The sequence below is a fragment of the Nelumbo nucifera genome, chromosome 4 (assembly GCF_055504915.1).
Source record: "Nelumbo nucifera cultivar China Antique chromosome 4, China Antique-T2T, whole genome shotgun sequence".
Classification (NCBI taxonomy): domain Eukaryota; kingdom Viridiplantae; phylum Streptophyta; class Magnoliopsida; order Proteales; family Nelumbonaceae; genus Nelumbo; species Nelumbo nucifera.
This window is the reverse complement of record NC_142652.1, coordinates 60,017,795-60,026,648: the sequence shown is the minus strand read 5'-3', so window position 1 is coordinate 60,026,648 and position 8,854 is coordinate 60,017,795. Positions and strand designations below refer to the sequence as shown.

The 8,854-nt window shown below is 38.9% G+C and overlaps 1 pseudogene across 1 annotated transcript; it reads right to left on the bottom strand.

The window, feature by feature from the left end:
• Nucleotides 1-526: 526 nt before the first annotated feature.
• Nucleotides 527-7,866, bottom strand: LOC104613385 (uncharacterized; annotated as a pseudogene). Its single transcript, XR_016085219.1, has 6 exons — nucleotides 5,070-7,866; nucleotides 4,914-4,986; nucleotides 4,446-4,481; nucleotides 3,369-4,190; nucleotides 2,922-3,271; nucleotides 527-2,743 (listed from the first exon to the last, which is right to left on the bottom strand). The product of XR_016085219.1 is annotated as an uncharacterized LOC104613385 (transcript).
• Nucleotides 7,867-8,854: the final 988 nt, after the last annotated feature.

Sequence of the window (8,854 nt, the reverse complement as noted above, 5' to 3'; positions counted from 1 at the left end):
TTAAGCCACTTAAAATGTGGCCCATGAGACTGAGATCAGACCCCATCGAACCATGGGTTCAGTCAAACCAGTTTGGACCAAACTAGGTCAATTCGACCTAGGGTTTGGTGTCTAAGACATGTTACAATTTTCAATATTTTGATCTGAATTAATTAATAGCCAAAATTGACATTCAATAACAGAAAGAAAACACATAACATAGGGCTGCAAGTGTGATGGTCTGAATCTGATCCGAACAAACTGCAAACCTGCAAGAAAAGGGTTAATTGCAAATTGCAGATTTCTTTTCTACAAAAATCTTCTTTTCCTCTGCGCGCTCCAGCAAGTCTTCCAATATAAAAAAATAGAAAAACCTAATTTTCTGTTAATTACATCAGATCAAATCCTACACATTTTGTCTAAAAGTAAAAAAAAAAAAGATTATTTACAGACCAAAATTGAAAGAATGAAATTGCAGGGTGCACAAATCTTGACGCCATTAAAGAATTCGATCTCCATCACACCAACAACCAAAAAATTCAAGAAATAATGATAGAACAATTGTAAAATTATTTCAAAATAATAAAGAATTAATTTCATATCAAAATGGCCAAAAACTGAGAACAAAATTCTCAGAAAATTGCTAATTGTGCAAATCGGGTAGAACAATACTGCCGATTTGGTTCTTGCTTTAGATCTAGTTTATTTTGATTCAAGATTGAACCTTTGGCTCTGATACCACTGAAGGGAAGGGAGGCTGCATGCCTTGCACGCATTGTTCAACAAAGCTTTTCTCAGTGACATGTTTGTCGAAGACCGAGTGGGTCAGCTTCTGAAACCTCATCACATACGCTAAAAGATCCTCCCCTACGCATTGCTCTGTATTGCGCAGGTCTGCCATTGTCAGTCTTCGCTCCAGGGTGAACCATTTGGACAAGAACCTCTTCGCCAATTCTGCTCACGAGTCAATGTTGCTCGTAGTTAGATTGGCGAACCAAGTGTAAGCTGGTTTGGTTAAAGATTTGGAGAACTCTCTGACTTCCAGATCTCCGTCGAGAACCAAAGATTTGGAGAACGTCTTCAAACTTATTCACGTTCTCTTGCGGGCTTCCCTTCTTCCCATCGTATTGTGGCCATTGCTGGAGAGGGGCGTAATCAGTGGGGTAAGGTTTGTAAAGGATCCGGTTAGAGTAGGGTTTCTGCAAGATGGAGGCCTAGGCTCTGTTATGATTTTCCACCATCAACCCTTGAACGTATTCCTTCAATTCATCGCGGTTGAGTGGTGCTTCTATCATTAGGTTGGTTTGAGGGGTGACCTGAGGCTGTTCAACGGTGGGTTGGTTAGTGTGTAAAGGCACAGGGTTAGTTTTGGCAGGCTGCTCAGGTACAATAGGGTTGTGGTTGGCAATCTGGTGGCTGGCGGGGTGGGTGCAAGAGGAGTAGCTGGAGTAAAAGGGGATCGTTCAATCCAGGCTGATTGTTAGAGGAGAAGTTGCAAAGTGGCTCTCGTCTCCTGTTACATCTGCTCCATGTGATCGAAATGGGACTCAAACTCATAGACTTTGTTTGAGAGTATCTCGATGTCAACTTGCTTAGACTACTCCATATCAAATTGATCTCCAGTCTCTGGGTTGACGTCTTCTTGGTTGTTGTCGTGTTCTTCTGGAATGGGGGAAATGTTGATCCTACGTGCGGCCATCCTTTATGATCAAGGAATAACCAGAGATTCTAATGTGAGCAAAGTGGTTAGGCTACGTACGAGGTCTCCTTGAAGGACAAAGAAAAGCCGAGAGCAGGAGGTAGGCTAAAGGTCTAGGGAAAATGAGGTGATAAAATGATTATCCCGTTATGAATTAGACCCCCATTTATAGGGAGAGATCCCAAGGTCCTGAAAGGAAGGAACCAAAAATTTTTTATTCCCATTAAGAAAGGGAATCTTGGATTCGATGTTAGTTGTCAGGAAACATTGCTAGGGTTTCGCCAAATGTCTTACGAGATATCTCAAGGACGAACTTTCCTTTCATTTGAGAATTCTCATAATACATGTATGCTACTTTCTTTAACCCTCTTAAACCGATGTGGCGCGGGTGACATCACTATTTAGTTTGTGCGTCCTCATTAGGTCCACGGGGTGTTCCATCACGCACGTTATTTTAACAATGCGTGTTAATATGATTTGTTTCTAATCTACAGTGACTTTGTGTTTATCGTGATTCTATGATGACTTTGAACTCATTGCAAGTATGCACAGGTCCAAGGCTCATCGCAACCTATTTCGGATGTGAATTCATTGTAGATGTGCTATGAGTTAATGGACTCATCGCAGGCATTTGCATAGTATTAGTTTAACACCTCCTATGTTCTGATGGTCTAAGCGAACACCATTTACCTACACCTCTTAATTTCAATTTGGTAAATTCTTGGTTTGTACAAGAAATGTTCTCTTTGCAACGCAATAAGTTCTAGAGTCAAATTTCTCACTACCTGATAGATTAGTCCTTTGTTTTCTTGAGTCTCCTCTATTTGTGGCTTCAAATTGATCTCTTTGAACATTTGCAGTTCATCTCCAATTGATGGGCATCCCTCATTGTTCAAACTACAATGTTTCAACTCTTCTTTCTCATAGAGAGATTCTGATTTTGATACGACAAAATGCAAGCGGGGCAATATATTCACGTTGAGTATTGCAAGGGAACCAAGCACAATAAGATACCAGATGCTCTTGGGCTGAAATTTTCTCGAGATATGATCATCATCAACCTTGCTGAACCCCAAAAATAGAACGATTATTAGAGGATGCGATAGAAAATGTTGCTGCTTTCTATAAATGACTGGGGCATATTATTGTCCTTGGCCAGGACAGGGAAAAAGTGTCATAACTTTCAAGATGAGAAGAGATGCAAATAACTCAAGCTCAAAGAACTAAGATTCCAAAAACTGACCTGTTAGCATCATATGTATCCCAAAGATAAAAGTGAAGAATGGCCCCTGGAGGATCACAAGTATCAATGGGTATATATCGCCTAACAGCACCAGCAACACGTCCATTGACCTCAGGCTCCATATCATCCTCACTTGCAACAGAACTGTTCCTCTTAGATCTGGTTGCTTGATAATGTACCCAGTCAACATTACAAGCAGTAAATATGAACAACGCACAATAATTATATGGAGAGAAGGGGCAGGGTAAGGTCCATTGAGGGAAGGATCAACCATCCTTGACAATGCATCAATATCATGGAGTTGGTTAATGGCCCATCTTGCCAAATGTTGCTCTCCTCGAGGCTGTGACCTATCCATATTGTTTTAAGAAGAGAATAAGTAGCCATTACAAAAAAAAAAAATGAAAAGAAAAACAAAGCCAACAAGCTCAGATGTACATTTCTAACCTGTCATAAGACTTTCTCCCTGTAAGAAATTCTAACATTACAACTCCAAAGCTGTAAACATCACTTTGGTAAGTATAAATACCAGATTCAAACACTGGAGCACCATACCCATAAGCTGAAAGAAGTTGTCCTGACAACTGAGAATAAATAATGACAGTATCAGTAAAAGTTGCGAAAGAACTCAAACATAATTTTGACCCTACACCCCAACTTGGACTGCTATGGATGTGACTTTTCCCCAGCTTTCTGACTTAAGCCTATAAATAAAGAATTGGTTTTAACTTCAGGACATGATCAATTAGATTGTGTAAGAGCCAAGCATCAAGTTAACAAAAAATGGAAATCTTTCACACTTGGATGGGATGTCCAAAATGACTATCTTGCATACCTTACCCAAGTTTATGGAAGATCTAGAGAACAAAAATAAAAGTTCATGGAAAATAAAAATGGAATTTGATTATGAATTTTGATTTTTCAAGTTTGGTTGTTTGAACTGGATTTCTGCACCTTTTTTGAGGATGTATATATATGGTCACAGAATGTTGCAAATTTTTCTGCACTGGAGATTCCTGCAATTTGCTTGTTGCAGAAAACCTCAAAAGCTTCGTTAAGTGCCTTCAATTCAAAACAGCCAATGAGCATCAACTTCAACTAATTGAAACTTGATGCATAAAAACCAACAAAGGGAAATAGATAAAAGAATGTGATCCAAGGAAAACTGCATAGAAAACCAACCTTGTAAAAGATTACATTATGCATAAAGCAGCCATTAACATAGGATAAATACTTCTTGTGAAGTTCAATCACTTTCCTAAGAAAAACCTGAGGATCATAAAGGAAAGCATAAATTACTATGGTGATGAGAACACTGCAAGGTTTCTTTTCTTTAGTTGGTACATGGTACAACATCTAATCTAGTTATATAAAGAAATCCCATGCGAGAGATGATTACATTTAATTTAATTGGTACAGCAACATCTAATTTATTTCAAGAAGAGTTAATTTATTAGGTAGTGAAAATCTAAGGAATCATCATGAGATTTGTGGAAATACTGGAGACTTCACTGAATTCATTACCTGTTCTGGGAAACCAGCAATATCTCTACTCTCCACCTGTAGAAAAAAATGCTCAGGTCAGCAACTTTGGCTTGCAATATGGATGGACTTTGCAAAGACAGAAAATCTATGAAGATATATATATATATAATAAGCATTCCACTTTAGATTTAACATAGATTCACATGTCCACCAAGTTAAAGAATAGAAGAATATGGCCTTGATGTCTTATATTTCATACAACACAAAATTAGAACTACATTAAAGAATTGATAAAAAAATGAAAATAAGATTAAAAAATAAAAAGGCAATAAATTTATAAAATATGGATAAAATAAATAAAGGAACCTAACAACATTCATGCTTAATAAAAGTTTGGCATTTTCCTGATAAGTATAAAAGTTTGATATTTTGACCATTCAAAAATTAGATGATAAATTAGAAATGGGACAAACAGGCTGATCTTGACTAAGTCAATGATTTTCTTACCAATTTAAAGCCTGCAGATTAACCTGAACCATAGAAATGGAGTTTGGTCATTCCAACAGTTCAACCATCTGATCTGCTCCAGATTTAAAAATGCATCAGTTCTAACTCAAATTCCAGAAAGGAAAATTTGCTTCATTTATAGAAAAGATAACTCACCTTCACTCAATGAATTTTTTTAATTTGATATATAATTTGCCCAAATCACCACCAGATGTTAGATGCCCCTTAATAGATGGTATTAATGATGAAATGTTCATTATATCACCTTCTTGTTCGTCCTCACGTAAAAATGTTTTAGGAAGCGATTCCATAATTTCTTGATACTGAACTTTTGAAAGTAAGTCAACAATGATGGAGAGTGTACAGGTATCTGGTGGCACATTTCTCTCTGCCATTTTATGGAGAAACTTCATTGCACTGTGCATCTCATTCTTTAGACAAAAGCCATGGATAATTGTATTAAATGTCACTGTGTTAAGCAAGTAACCCTTTTCTTCCATTTGTGAGAATAACTCATTTGCCTCTTGCAAAAACCCTCCCTTGCAGAGGCCATTGATCATTGTGTTAAATGTAACAACATCAGGTGCTATATCATTGAAGAGCGTTTTTGCAGCTTCAACTTGACCACTTTCCCACAGTCTATGTAGTAGTGTATTATAGGAACTAATTATTGGTTTCAATCCCTTGTTATGCATTTCCTGAATGAACCTCAAAGTCTCATCTATTCTCTTAGTTTTGCAGTGGCCATTAATCAACATGTTGCAGGTGAGATCATCTGGTATAAGCCCGTCAGCCAGCATATAGTGAAATAATTTCAATGCATCATCCACTAGGCCTACTGAAGTATATCCACCAATCAATATTTTATATGATGTTCTATTGGGTTCCTCACCTCTATGAATCATCTGAACAAACAGTGCATGTGCTTCTCTAATCTTCCCTTCTTTACAAGAAGCATCTATTAGTATGTTGAATGTCATGATATTAGGAGAAATTCTCTGCTCCATCATTTCATAGAAACATCTGATCATTTCTTTCAACTGCCCTGAATTACAAAAGCCCTGGATTAAATGATTGTATGTGATCACATTTGGTGTAATTCCTCTATGGACCATCTCATCGAAAACCCTTGTGGCTTCTTCCAACATCCCTGAATTGCAAAGTCCATAAATTATAGAATTGTAAGTAACAACATTTGGAGATATCCCCTGTTCCACCATCTCATTGAAGAGATTCTGTGCAGCCTCAACTTTCCTAAATTGGCATAGTCCACCAAGTAGTGTATTATAGGCATCAATTGTTGGCTTTAATCCCTTATAAGACATTTTCTGAAAGATCCTTATAGCCTCATCTATTTTACCACTCTTGAAATTCCCATTTATCAGTACAGTGTAGCTAATAGAATCATAAAGACCTTTAGCTTCCATGGAATCAAAAAGCTTTAGAGCACCATCCATTTGCCCTGCCAAACAATATCCACTTAACATTGTATTATAAGTAATTATATCCGGTTGATTCCCTCTTTGGATCATCATCTCTAAAAATCTCTGTGCATCTTTTGTTTTCCCATACTTGCAGAGAACATTCATCAGTATGTTAAATATTACAAATATCAGGTTGAATTCTTTGATCCATCATTTGACCAAACAATCTACTCGCTTCTTGCCACTGTCCCAAGTTACAGTATCCATGGATCACAGAACTGTAAGTAATGGCATTTGGTGAAATTCTTCTATCCACCATATCATTCATATACTCTGTGGCTTCCTTCAGCAAACCCAAATCACAAAGGCCGTTGATTATGCAATTATATGTGATCACATCTGGAGAATTCCCTTGTCTTTCATCTCATTGAAGAGAGCCTGGGCAGCCTCAACTCTCCCTACTTAGCATAATCCATGCGTAAGAGTAGTATAGTTAGCAGGACTAGGCTTCAATCCTTTGTGATGCATTTCCTCAAACAGATTCACAGCCTCATCCATCCTCCTACTTCTGCAATATCCATTTATCAATGCATTATAGCTGAAAACATCCACCTCAAGACCCTTAGTCACCCTGAAATGAAAGACTAAACGAATAAACTGAAAACATCCACCTCAAGACCCTTAGTCACCCTTTGTAGTGCTTGCTTCTATAAATTGCCCGTAACAGAAGACTAAACGAATAAACTGAAGGAGTTGGCTTCAAATCAATCATTCGATTGAAGAAACTTAATGCATCGTCAGAACTCATTTTTCTTGATCGGTATAAATCCGCCACCATAATTTCCAACTGGGACTGGGTACCCTCGTGGGGAATATCAGAGTTGGAAGAACATTCCACGGTTTTAGAGTCTGGTAGATGGGGCACAGATGTGTAATTAGAGAAAGAAGAAAGAGAACGACAACAGAGGCAGAGAGTACCCGTATGAGCAGAAGCTTGCCTACAACATAACGAAGAAGAGAAGGAAGAAAATGAAGTTCTCGGCACCATTTGAGCTGCACTCTAAGATGGGTTTCCTGGAATCCGGTTTCTGAAATTGGAGAAGATGTTGATTTTGCCGCCGAAGTCGAAAGCAGATTCGATTATCTCATGGCTCCAATCAAATAAAAACCAGTCGAACTAGGAGGTTTTGGACTCGGAAGCCTTAAACCCACAATTTCAGGGTAAACAAATCAAATGCTTACAGGGTAATATGAGTTGTTAAGGGATCTTCCAGTGACTACTACCTGCCAGTGTGAGCTACTATAAGGGATCTTCGATCTGTTGAGAAGAGAAGAGCAAAAATAACATTGGAAGAAGAAGAATAAGGGATAATGGAATCGCTGGAGAGTTCCTGCCGGAATGTTGGAGTTCTTGCCGCCGCTCCACAGCCACCGGTGTGTGGTGAGTGGCCGGTGAGATGCTTGGGTTAGGGCTCGGAGGAGAGGATGATGTCCGGTTCAACCGGACAAAGGTAACGGGTAAAGGTCCGTTAACGTTATACTTTGCTCGCATAAGCCGACGTGGTCGCCTCTCGTTGGCGGGTATACGCGTCCAGTGCACGCACAGAACGCGGACTTAGGCCTGTAAACGTATTCGAAAATCCGAATTCGAATCCGATATTCGATTTAATCGAATTGAATTCTGATAATTCAATCGAATATTGGGTCGAATTCGGATATACATTGATCCGATTCAATAAATATCTGAATCGATTATATATATATAATATAATATAATATAATATAAAAGTTAAAAAAAAAAGAAAATGAAAAATAATATTAGTTTGAAAATTTCAAGTCAAAGTCGAACATTACATAATTTACATTCGAACTCTTTCAGTTTTACCTCTTAAAACCCTAAAGAAAAACCCTAACCCTCTGTTCGTCACTTCCTTCGTTGTCGTCGATTGCCGCCCGAGTAGCCACCATTGGTCTATCACTGGTCACCGCCCCTCACCGTCCGACCAACCACCAGCCTTTCGTTGGAGTTCAGATGTCGTCGTCGCTCATCTCACCTTTCCTCTTAGGCTCTTACCTCTACCTCTCTTATCTTAGTCTGTGACTCACTACCCAAGCAACCACCATTACCGACAACAACGTCAGTGATAGCAGTCAAGCATCGGTCACCGGCCATAGCTCAAGATCAATGCCGCCTCTTTCGCCCAATCACTCGTTTGTCGCTGCTCAAGCTCAAGCAACCCTCTGGCCTCAATCGTCCAGCATCATTAGCTTTGTGTTGCAGTTGCAACCCACGACTGTCGTTGGAAATCCATCGCATTTGCACCGCCGAGAACCCACGCCGTCACACACTCACATTTGCCCACCGCCAAGAACCCATGCTTGTCGCCGTGCCCTCCCTCTTTTCTCAAGGTGATTATAGTCTTACAGTTACAGATTGGTTCCTATGCTAAATTTTCCAAATTTTTAGCTCTTTTTCTAATGAGATAGTGATTTAGATTTTTCAGCTCTTTTCTTATG